This window comes from Protopterus annectens, chromosome 12.part0, assembly GCF_019279795.1.
Source record: "Protopterus annectens isolate FY-2018-M chromosome 12.part0, PAN1.0, whole genome shotgun sequence".
Lineage (NCBI taxonomy): Eukaryota > Metazoa > Chordata > Ceratodontiformes > Protopteridae > Protopterus > Protopterus annectens.
The window spans coordinates 920,732,450-920,745,841 of NC_056746.1; the positions used below are offsets into that span (position 1 = coordinate 920,732,450).

At 40.4% G+C, this 13,392-nt stretch overlaps 1 long non-coding RNA gene across 1 annotated transcript in view; it reads left to right on the plus strand.

Annotated features, from left to right (window-relative positions):
* The window catches only part of LOC122817361, a 69,804-nt gene extending 61,924 nt beyond the window's left edge, over nt 1-7,880 (plus strand). Inside the window, exon 3 of the long non-coding RNA XR_006367219.1 lies at nt 7,778-7,880. This is a non-coding gene — a long non-coding RNA (uncharacterized LOC122817361). The remainder of the gene's footprint in view (nt 1-7,777) is intronic.
* The last annotated feature ends 5,512 nt before the right edge of the window (nt 7,881-13,392 follow it).

The window sequence follows — 13,392 nt, forward strand, 5'->3', positions numbered from 1 at the left end:
GTCAGATGTCCCTGTGTATGAAAAACAACATTATTTTCATACAACACAGTTATGCTACACATTTCTGCAGCCTATGAACATGGTTGGGAAACCATACATGCTCTGCCCATAAGTGCACCTGCACAGCTCATATCCTCAGAAGATTCACCTGTAGGTTACAGTGTCAGGGAAATATCAGTATGAGAGTATACACCACTGGCATGACAAGAAGCAGAGATGATAACAGGTAATAGTCACAGTAACAGTATATGGACAGACTCACCTGTCATGTCCTGCTGTTGTGCAAAGTGGTTGGATATTTTCAAATAAATTCAGACAACATAAAACATGTTGGTCATAGTTTTATGTATCTACTGAAGATATACAGCTACATATAATTACTCCTAAGCTGGTCACCATCAGCATGTGTGTCCCCATAGGTTCAGTCACCTGGGCAGCGAGACATTTCCCTGTGGTACATTTGAATGGGGACAGATGGCTGAAGTGACATTTAGCTGCAGCAAAATTCAGCTGTTTCCAAATTCCCTGCAGACAAAGAGAAGCACACACTGCCATGCCTACAGCTGTAATAACCAAATGCATAGGGACAGAAGAAGTAATGAGTGTTGTGCTCAGTGTGCAGTACATACATATATAAGTACAACATGTAGACATGTGCTACAGCATGGAGGAAATCCTGCAGGCTACAGTAGTCACATTTATGCTCCAGTATGTGTTTTGGGTAATGTTTCCTAGACACTGTGAAGGGGGTAGTGGTACACACACACTGATTATGAAGGCAGTGCCCATTGAGCACTGCATTTTTACTGCCACTGGCATGCCCTCTGGCCAGTCTGCTATTGATGCCTGCCATACTGTCTGCTGTCTCATGTTCCCTTGGGGACTATGGACATTGTTTTCTCCCTGTGTATTTGGTTATTGAAGTTGTGGGCATGGCAACACTTTCTTCTCTTTGCCTACAGGGAATTTGCAAACAGCCATATTTCTCTGCAGCTGAATGTCACTTCAGCCATGTGTCCCCAGTCAAATGTATCACAGGGAAATGTCTCACTGCCTAGATGCCTGAACCCGATATGACAACAATGTCTGAATACATAACACTTGGAATAACATAACTTCTGGTATCTGTATAAGTTGGATGTTGGATTTAAACCCATTAAGTGGATATCATAGTAGTGGAAGTCCAACTACAGCACCATTGTGCCACACAATCCATACATGATGCACATAGTTCACATTAACATGCTACTCATGACATATGTGTAAAACAATGCTGGATGGCTGTCACATGCTGTATTATCAATAGATGTTATGCAACTTGAGCCTAAACAACCTGTGGAAAAAAAGCAGACATGTTAACATGAGCTGTTATACATGAATAGCTTATATCAAAAAGGTCAATAGTGACCAGTCATCTGTATGACATGAAAATCAGGGATGGCTATTAAACTTAGCAGAAATTATCTGTACATTAGCAATTGAACAGCTAACATCAGAAAGCCTCCATACCCATAAGCATACCACAAACGGAATAAGGTAAACAGACATAAACACGGATATAGTTTTATTGAGGCAATATTTCTAGTACATGTTTAATATGCTTCGGTGAATAAATATCCATAACATGACTACAAATGCATACTATGTAGCAACATATGGATAATGACAGAATCCGTAGGTTTCTGCAACTTTGCCACTGACTGTACAGAGTCACCAGCAAAACATAAGGCTATTTCATTAGTGCAGCCTTATGTGCTGTTCATGGGTGCTGTTTACATTTTTCTGTACAAGTGCATATGGGAAATTAATGCTTGTTAAGTGATGCAGTTGTACCCACATGTATGCATACAGGTATATCCTACACCTCTTCAGTAAGTCACATAAATTTTTTGTATTACACACAATTGCCTCTAAATGCATCAATTTAATCACACACAAATACATTTCTAAGGAGTAATGAAAACATAGGTCTATAAGGAGAGAAACATATGCCATCACTTTGCAGCTACCTATGAGTCAGGTAATACTGAAAGGTAGACCAGCTATGTGCACACAGCTTTTAAATCCCATTTGCATAATGTATAATTAAAGAGGTTCTTTAAAAATTGAAGGTTTTGGAATTCTATTTGTTCATGTCCATGTAAGTTCTTGAAATTCGGTACATTAACCAATAATCCAGTGTAACTGGAAAGTGCTCTCTGCAAATACCCAGTAGGTATTGTTAAATGGGACCATATGTAGCACGTGCGTGTTATCTTCCAATGATCTGAAAACATTAAACATGTTTGTTTTCCAACATATACGTATATTATTTCACACATCCAGTGTAGTTGTGTGCCACTGATACCTATAGCACCTAGGTCTCTGATGACTATGCATTTCTCCATTATGTCTAACACTCCAAGAATGTCTCACAGTCTACTTCTGTATGTATGAATAGTAACTCATACAGACATCCCTTTGTCAGTTCTGCTTTACAAAATGTACAGTACTGTTTAATACCTGTTCTTTGAACAGAAGATCAATGCACGTCTGAGTATCTACCATATGTTGTACATCTTAAAAGTTGATGCTATCTAACAGTTGTGTGGAACATGAGGGCCTATAGTGTTTAAGTGTTGGATGATTGTGTACTCCTCTGTTAGGAATATGGGTACACACACACAATAGTAGTTTGTTAAGAAGAAAAGTATGGTGCTGTGTGTTAATTCAGCCTGTAAAGCAAGAAGGTATAATGCGCATAACATGGCTGACTTTGGGTTCAAATCCATGAGGGTTCAAATCCATGTATGGGACATCTTTCTGTAAATCTTGTTGTATGTGTGTGTGTGTGTGTGTGTGTGTGTGTGTGTGTGTGTGTGTGTGTGTGTGTGTGTGTAAACATTTTGAAAATGCTAATATAGATATCTGCTTGATGATGTTTACAGGTACTTTGCACATAGGTTCATAGGTAGGTACTAGGCTATTGGCCCTAGGGCCTATATATGCTTAGCCAAAAAGGTACCCTGGCTTTCGCCACCCAAGAAAATTATTTTCCTGTACCCTTGTTGAGCGGAGCCACAGAAATTATCCCTGGGGTGAATTTCCTATCTCTCATCCAATCATCAAGATTTTCCTTGAAAAGTGCTAATAAGGAGCTTTGCTTGATATAGAGAGGTAGTTTGTTCCAGTGTATGGGAAGTCTCTGGGACAGGAATCTATCCCTCCAGCATGTTCTGTTTATTGTGGTGACAAGGCTTAGGCCCCTAGAGCGTATAGCACAGAAGGATTGGGATTTCTTTAAGTGGAGCATGTCCAACAGCTCTGGGTTTGACATAGCTTTGTATATTAAGCAGAGATCGCCTCTGAGTAGGCGATATGCGATGGAGTAAAGCTGAAGTTTTTTGAGATGGTCAGTCCAGGGCATCTGTTTGAGGCCGGTAATCCTCTGTGTGAGGAATTTCTGTGGCCTTTCCAGTTGTTGTAGATGTCTTGTGAGGTACATACCAAAAGGGGCACTGTATTCCATAATGGGTTTAATGAGTGACAAGTAGAGGGGAACAATGATCTCTTTTTCCTGGATGAGAAACCTTTTGTCATGAGGTGTGCCATGTAGAAGGATTTCCTGACTACTGTGGCAATGTGATTACCAAAGGAGAGACTACTGTCCACCTGTGTCCCAAGGTCTCTTATCACACTTTCGGTATTAAGTAGACTACTGCCTATGTGGTAGTTCATGGGTACAGAGTTTTTACCAAAAGGGACAACAATGCACTTTTTGTCATTGAGCTTGAGGCCATGGCTTTGACACCAGACATCTGTCTCAGTGAGGCCCTTTTGTAGGATGTCCACATTGTTTGGAGTTTCTATTAAGGCCTCTAGTTTGCAGTCATCTGTGAACTTCGTTAGCCAAAGACCTTCTGTGTTAGCCTGTACTTCAGAGAAGTAGATACCAAGCAGGAGAGGACCCAGGACTGAACCCTGTGGTACTCCACTTGTCACTGGCCTGAAGTCGGATTTGGAGTCTGCTATTTTCACAGTGTGGTTTCTGTCAGTGAGCCAGTTGGCAACCCATCTTGTGACATAGGGATTTACACCTTGTTTATTGAGTTTATCTATAATTCCAGAGTGGGGGATGGTGTTGAAAGCCTTGGCGAGATCTAGATAGGCTGTGTGAACCACCTTACCCTCGTCTACGGCTTTGGTGACTGCTTCAAAGAAGTCTATCAGGTTTAGGAGACACGATCTGCCTTTTACAAACCTGAACTGGGTGGGGTCCAGAGTTTGAAGATTACCAATGTCATTGTTTATAAGTTCCATGATGATACGTTCCATAGCCTTGCAGACCAGTCTCATCAGGCTAATGGGGCGGTAGTTCCTGGGGCCGTGGTGGGTCCCCCTTTGTGGAGTGGGATAATCATTGCTGTGCACCATTCAGTGGGCACAAAGCCTGAGGTGAGGCTATGATTGACAATGGTACTTAGGTCGGGTGCCAGTTCATTCTGTAGTTCATGTAGAACATCAGGTCCAATGGATGCTGTGTTCTTGGCTTTAGAGAGTGTAGTGTTTACCTGTGCTGCCATAATTACAGGAACTTTGCATTCTTCTGGTATAGAGATAGGCCCTTTAGGGGGTGAAATGGGGTAAAGTTAGCACTTTACCTATCTGCCAGGATGTTGGCAATATCAGTGGTTCTGCATATTTAGTGTCATTGTGTTGTAACAGAACAGATCTGAGTGTTGCCATTGAGATTCTTGATATAGCTATAGAATGCTTTGTGGTTGTCTTTAGAATGAGTGGCGATTTTGTTTTCATAACTAGGTTTGGAGGATTTTATGAGGGATCTCAGCTTCTTACTGAGGCTGACCAGGGAGTTCCTCCAATCATGGGATTTTACTCTTTTTTGCAAAAGTTTCTTTATTCTGTTTTAGAGTTTGTTTATGGCAGGGGACCATCAGATTGTCTTCCTTTTTTGGACGATAGCATCTGGGTTCTGTTAGGGATTGCACGATCCATGCATTTGTGTAAGTGCTTATAAAGTGCATTTGTGTAGGATTCAGCAGTCGTACCTCTATTGTCTGTCTGCATGAATGTTGTGAAGTTTGCCACCTTTGTCTTAAGAAGTGTGAAGTTGGCTTTGGAGAAATATTTTACGGTGGTTTCCCTAATGGGTGGTGGGGATGGAATGTGGATATCTAGAGTGATTAGCTTGTGGTCGGATCTGACCAATGAGGATTTGACCTCTGGTGTGGAACACTGGTTGCCCATGTTAGTAATGACCAGGTCTAGGATATTGCTGCCCCTGATGGGGATGTAGATAAGTTGATCCAAGGCGCTGGAATTTATGAATTCCAGAAAACATTGAGCAAAAGAGTTGGTACATGAGTAGTTTTCCCAGTTAATGGTGGGGTAGTTTAAATCACCCATTATTAGGGTGTTAGGTTGTACCCTAATATTTTCCAGTGTATCAAGAAATAAGGAGTGGGAATCCTGGGGCATGGTGAGGGATCTGGAGCAAGCTACAATTTGGATTGTGGTCTTGCACAGAGTTAGTTGCACTTGGATAATCTCAGATGCATTATGCTGAGCAACTAGCCCGGAGGTGTGGATATCCTTAATGAATATGGGCACAACTCCACCTTTAGTGTTTCAGTGCAGGTTAGGTGGCTAAAAGGTGTGGTATGAATTATAGCCTGGTAATGCAGGGGTGCTCTCTGGAGCCTTGAACCAGGTCTCTGTCACCACACAGATGCTGATGTTCTCCATTTTAAGGAGTGCCTCAAGTGAGTGCATTTTGAGGTTTAGACTTCTAGCATTGAGAAGCATCACCTTCAGATTTTGCTTGCTTGTACCTGTTATGGTGGTGAATTTGTCATTTGAACCTTGTCTAAAAAAGGCACTATAGGGGTGGCAAGAGCCTTAGCCAGTATCCAAATCCCAAGGGCGGCAGGTGCAGGCCATCTCTGGCAAAGCATCATGGTCTGTCAATCATGTCATCCCAAGCAGACAGATACTGGATCCCCTTAGAATGACACCAGAAGCTTAGCCAAGTGTTGAAGTCAATCATTTTGTCCTTGTACTGTGGTATAATTCTGGGTGATGGCAGGATGCTAGTCAAGGCTATGGTCATACCTGCCTGGGTTACAAGATCGGACAGCTCCTCCATATCTCTTTTCATGTAGTCCAGGGACGTACGTCTCAGGTCATTCACACCAATATGGACAATGACAGAGTCATATTTGTACTTGTTGTGGAGTGACCTGAGTGCATGCATTATGTGGCCGATCCTGGCACCTGACAGGCAGCTGACAGTAACTTTCTCCTTGTTAAGCCTAGTGAGTGGAACATGAGTGTACCTGACTGTAGCATCACCTGTGACTAGAGTGTTGGGTATGTTGTTATGCCTTATGGGCTGTAGTTGAGTGGCACACTGAGTTTGTGGGCTATGTGTCATTTGGGTTGTGTTGGGGGGTGGAGGTTGCTTGTGTTTCTGCTTTAGAGGTCCCTGCTGCTTGGGCAGATTTTTATTGAGAGCCTCCATGAATGTAGGTGTGTGTTTTGTGTTTCTGTGTGCATATACTATAATATATATTGGTTGGATTTCTACGAATATCACCATTATCTGTAATTTTCTGCCAACAGCAGCTCTATTTGTACAGTTTTATCTGTAAAGCTTTGAACAACTTTTTCTTATACTATATCTCTCCTTCACTCTTCTCTTCACTACCTGTCTGATTTCTTCTCCTTTCACTGTACTAATCTAACTATGTACATCTTATGTATAATTGCTAATATGTAATGAACTGCTTATTGTAAACGTGCTTCTCTTTGAAAGTATCTTGCATTCTGTGTGTTGTTATGATTTCTAATTTTTATATTTCTAAACAGTAATGATTATTTGTAATGTACTTAGTATTTAGTGGAGCTTTTCTCCTCGGGCCTCTGCTGAAAATGGACATGTATCCAGCCAGACCAGCCCGGTCAACAAATGTAAAATAAATAAAATAAAATAAACATAGAGGAATAGTTCTGTAGAATGAATGTGGAATATGATAACACTGGCAAATTAAATGTGCTGTATAACTCTGTTATTAACTCCAATTCACCACCCTTCTCATACTGTTATTTAGAGGGAGTGACAGATGGACATATATACATTTTGACTGTAGATCAGGAACATCCCTTGATATCAGGGATATTTGGGATGCATAATTTATAATGTAATGATGAAATATATGTATATTCTTTCTGCTCTCGTACCTAAATTACATTCATGTGTATGTGATGAACAGGAATTTCTAGTTGTCTGTTAAGATAAGCTATGTGTTATATGACACTGTTCCACTGTCTGAGGTATAAAGTGTTACAGTTGTATTTATATTGTGACCACTTTGCTGGCATGCAGTCATGCTTACGAGTGCTTGTTTACAAATGCACAAAACAGTGAACTGTATTTTAATCATCTTGTAATGTGATCCATGTTACTTCCCCATGCCTTCAAAAATCATACCTCTGATTTGTTTAACTGCATTTTATCAATGTAATCTCAGTCAAGATGGATAAGTAGGCAGGAAGGTGTTAATTTAAGTTATAATGTGAACATAGCTGAGAGTTGCAGGTTTGAATCTCTGGTCCTCCAATCCATGTTCCTTAGTCTTCCAATGTATAAAGTATTGTGTGTTAAATAACAATAAATGTGTATGCAGATGCTGTAACGTTAAAAGAACATTAGCTGCTTAACATATTTCACTGTGATTTTGTACCTACATGGTGTCATTCATACATTTTTTTTTTGCAGGTGATGAAGAATGCACTAGGAATCATGCTTTGTACATTAAGTGGATCCAAAGGTTGGGGGAACAGCACAGAGAGAAGGGCCAATGCAAGAATAGCCATCATATATCTGAAGGTAACTACAATAGTCACACAATCTCTGTGAATACTAGTATGAATTTCTTACCAATATGTTTACATATGAGTTAGGAACTGGCCATGTTTGTTGAAGGTAATGTGAATTGTACATCACAACCTATATGACAGTCAGTTATGTGTAACTGTCACAGTGCTTTTGACTATGTTAATATGGCTTTCTCTGCTGTTTACATAGCAGGTGTTGGCAAAATTGTATGTCTGGATTTGGTGATCAGTGACTGATCTGTTGTGCATGTCCTGCTTATTCCCATATTAAATGGGTGTCTGTCATCTCAGTGTTCACACTGTTGTTGGTGGACTATGTCTAGCATGCACTTCAGTTCAATATGGGTATCACTTCTGCCTGCAACAGTTTTGATGTTTTCATTGCAGAACACTTGCATCCTTGTTCAGGGATGGTTGTGCATGTAGCCATTCCTGTTCATAATTTATAACTGCCTTATACATAATCACCAATCAGCATTATGCTGTTTGCATTTTGCAGGATCGTTCTATCATGATTGCTAATAAATGTATGTAGAGCATTGATACATTAGTAGACAGACAACCAATACTGTTTGTAGGACATAACCTATGGTTTTACATGCCACAGGCTGTCACCATGTTTATGATAGTCCATTATTTTTAGGGTGTTGTGTTGCATTCCAAACATATGATGTTCTGCCAGCCAATGACCGTGATGCCTCACTCAGCTCATTCGCATATAGCTTTTTATATCTCCCACTGGATTGCCATGTCACTATAGCCTTATTGTACAAACAGGTTAATTGATGGCTGTTCACATGACTCCTTACTTGCACAGACACCCGGGTTACAGTTTTTTTGTGATTCACATATTCACATACTGACATAAAGTTGCAAGACACATATATAACATAGCAAACATGGAAATAGTAAACATTTTTTAGAAAGTCTGCTAGCCAATGTAGTAAGGCACACATCAATTTTTACTCACTGCAGGTCACATTATTTGTGTTATGTTGCTAGTTTCTCAGTGGGTTAGCAGTGTACAACTGTTTTGTAGTGTAGACACATATTAGTGTTGCATGACACTGTGTCATGGTATGCTTGTCATGTATAATGATGGCTGATAAACAAATGTTCAGGTAATGGCAGGATTTCAACAGATAAGCTGTGTTATGCATGCTGTGGCATGGCCTGGACTAATCTTCTCACATTCTGTGAGGGATATAGTGGCCCTTACATGGGCCTCTATTGAAATCATCCATAAGTACGGATAATAGGACATAGGGAATGTGTCATGTGCATATATATCTGCTTACTATCAGCAATTATTTTTATTATAGTCCTTCTACATAATTCTTTTAGGTCATATGATATGAGAATGTGAGAATGGGCACACCTTATTTTAATGTGTCATACTGAATGCTTTCTGCCTGTGTATTGTGTCACAGTGGGTATGTCCTGCATTCATATAGTTGCAGGTATGCATATTATGTACTTTCTTTCTTTCTTGTCTTGATATTCACCTTGGCAGAGCATGGCACCCCCTGGATGCTCATCCATCAGATGCCAGAGATGAGCACATGCCAGACTACTGCCCAAGTCCTCAAATGAAGATGACAGAGACAATGATGATTACAGGGAAGAACCTGGGCCTGCGTATGCCATCATCCCTACTACACCCTGGAGGACAGGCCACCCAGCACCACCACAAGATAATTTTAAGGACCATATCTGGGAGATAATGACTGAGGTCTTTTGGACACAGATGAAGGACATGATAAGAAATTTCCTTCAGAATATGGCATGGGCTATGCAGGACTCATTCAGGGAAATAGCCTGTGAGATCATTTGTGATGTTCATCCCCAACAGGGTGGGCCCTCAGGACTGTAAGTATTGTCTGTGTGATCCACTTGTTTACTGCCAACATGTTGTTTTCCATATAAGCAATTAGACTGTACACATGTGACTTGCTCACGTGATACATGACCAAATGTACACTGCAGATGTCATATGACATTTATTTTTATGTTGCAATGGGTTGCATGATGCACATTACCATATTACACATGCAGTCATCATGCTGGTGTCCATGAGTTTCTGCACTTGAAGCATACATTGCTCTATTTGGGCATGTGTGGTACCCATTATGTGTGTGTGTGTGTGTGTAATCCTATTCTTGCACTGCAGCATATTGTTGTTATGGCTAATGCACTGTAGCCCTGTATGTCACAGTTATGCATTTTGCAGTTAACATGCTGCTACTGATGCAGAAGTTCCACTTTATACATGCGTGGGATTGACAGCAACTCGCAAACAACATTTTGCCCATACTCCACAAATAGCACAGTGTCATGATTTGAGGGTTGCAGTGTCATATCTTTTCAACAGCAGGACATGCCCTTGCCCCTATGCTTTGTGTGACACTTGTCAAACTGTCACACTGACATACTGGCTTTGTGTATGGCATGTGTTGGCAATGATGGTGCCATGTTGTATCATATAAGTGTTTCTGCTATATATGGACAGTCCTACTTTACATAGTGCATAGACCACCACTATACTGTTCATGTATACACCTTGGTAGTGTTGATTTATATAGTAACATTAAAGTATGCCTTCTTTGGCTTATATTACATTTCTGCATGTATTTCTTATTCACATGCATTCATATTTTTTGGCAAATGGTGTATATGTGCACTAATTTATGTACATTTCTCTATGCATATTTTGCACCATTCTACCTTGGGACTGTGAGTAGTCATGTTACTGTGCTGTAATGTCATGTAATTCTGTCATAAATATCCCAGGCCTGTTATTATTTCACCTTAACCAAATGTCCCTTTACTCTCTCTCTGCTTTCATTGACTATTCCTACCATCTACGTTATCTATACTTTCTTCTCTATCTTATTCCTAAGACCAATCAAGCAATACTTCATCATGATTTTATTGTTACCTGAGTATTGTACTACTGCTATTTTTTCTGTATTTATTGTATTTTTTTTTCTATCTCCCTGGGCCTTTGCTGAAAAAAGGCATGTGTCCAGTCAGACCAGTAAACAGATGTAAAATACATAATAATAATAATAATAATAATAAATAAATAAATGTTGCTCACAGGACTGTCTTCTGCTCAGTCATACTTATCATCAGTGAGATATATATATATATATATATATATATATATATATATATATATATATATATATATATATATATATATATATATATATATGGTTCTACCTCACATAAACGAAACACCAAAACACCGACAACGCAATCACCGAAACCACATAACCGACAGTACAAAAACACGAAATTCCACATGCCCGACAACGAAATAACCGACGGTACACAAACACGAAACCTCATACACTTCACACACCACAATCAACAAACAAAACCCATTCCCGTCCAAAACCACATACACAACACAAGCACACCAAAATCCCTACAAACCCACACTAAACCTCACATACACAACTACCTACAACCCTAACCCAAACCCTAACCCTAAGGTCCGTCACTACCGCACACTTACCTGACCCACTCCCTAACCCTAACTCACTTATCCCGCCCCTAACCCAAACACAATCACTACCGCACACTTACCTGACCCGCTCCCTAACCCTAACTCACTTATCCGCGCCCTAACCCAAACACAATCACTACCGCACACTTACCTGACCCGCTCCCTAACCCTAACTCACTTAACCCACCCCTATCCACACTTACCTTACTCGGACCCTAACGTCCGTCACTACCGCATACTTACACAGCCTTTTCCCATTTCGGCATCCTCGGCGTCGGTGCTTTCATCCGTCGGGTCGGTCTTCTGCTTGTCGATCTTCTAGGTCCCGTCGCGTCGGTCTTCTGCGCTTTCGATCTTCTGGGGATCGCGATTTCCGTGTCGATGTTCCGGCGTGTCGTTGAAGTGAGGTAGAACCATATATATACATATATATATATATATATATATATATATATATATATAGAGAGAGAGAGTAGAGAAGAGAGATTACTGCAGGTGATTATTCCACATGTACATTGGCATGACAGTATATATGTATATGATACTGATTCTTAGCTTGTTTATCTATGCTTCTTGCTGTTAGATGAGTGTGTGTGTGTGTGTGTGTGTGTGTGTGTGTGTGTGTGTGTGTGTGTGTGTGTGTGTGTGTGTGTGTGTGTGTGTGTGTGTGTGTCTGTGTAACTTATATGTAGCCATTTTTCTTGCTATTGGCAATACAGGTTGCCCATGTTACATACATGGCCATTCGCTTCAATGTAGCTTGGGTTGACTTCAGCACCACTCTATGTGATGCACGCATGCATTTGCAATGTATCCTCTTATATAATGTTCTTCTGCTTTATCATTTGCCTACTTAGATTTGCTGGCATGTCCTCCTTGATGCAGGCCCTTGTTGTCCACCTACATTCCTCCTTTATAGGTATGGCATATATCTTGCACATATGCATGATATACGTTCACCTTCCTTGGAATTCTCATCCATTTTCATATAGCTGTTTTACTAGAAGGTCAGTTTGTGCCCACCCTATGGCATTATACAGATGCAGGGCATATGCACACAAGTTGCTTGTTATTGCAAGCATTGCATCCTTCTTGTTATACTTGTGTGTTACATATTACCTAGTGGAATTTATCATACATCATGTGCACAACCTGATAGTTGCTATATAGATTTAATCATACATTTCAGAATCTATATTATTACATGTCATTGGAATGTGTATGGGTATTGACATTGCTTTCCAGAAGTTTCCTGTTATGGCAATAAAGGTCATACATATATGTATACACCTGTGTGGTACCTCTGACATGGCATATGTTTGTGACAGATGTATTCCATTACACATCTGTTTGGGTTGTGTAGACCTACTTGTAAGTAGCATCCATTTTGTTGCTTTATTACAATACTGCTGTTTGGTACTGTGTTTGGTTGTTTGCCTTTCACATGTATGATCAAAGGTTCTATTCTGTCCTCTTACGGTATTCTCCAGCATTACATAGCAGCATTTGCTAGTCTGTGCTGTTGCTTGGCTTACACTTGAATTGCCAACATATTACTTGAGCACTGGATTCAATATCCAATGGGTACTGTGATCCCTATTTATTACCCTGCACCACACAGCTGCCATCAGTCATACACATCCAGGTATGACTGCCACACAGTTTGCAACATGTCATAATGTAATAGTGCGTAAGTACATATGTACTTCTGTATCTCACTGTGGCTGGCATGTATTCCCACCCTGTTTATCAACTTTCCATTGCCCATGTTGTAGAGTGTGCCATTGGTGTACCTTACCTTTGCTTATTGTTTATTTCCAACCTTTGTCTGCTGTGTCTTGTGATATTTGTTATATGTGTATCCTTGCTGTTTTCCCTTTTTCTTCTCTTTCTCTGTCTTTTGCTTTCCATCTATTCTCCAAAAAACAAAAAAGAGGCCTATTCTTGACCCCCAAAAAATTGCTCGTGCCCCTCTGGTTATC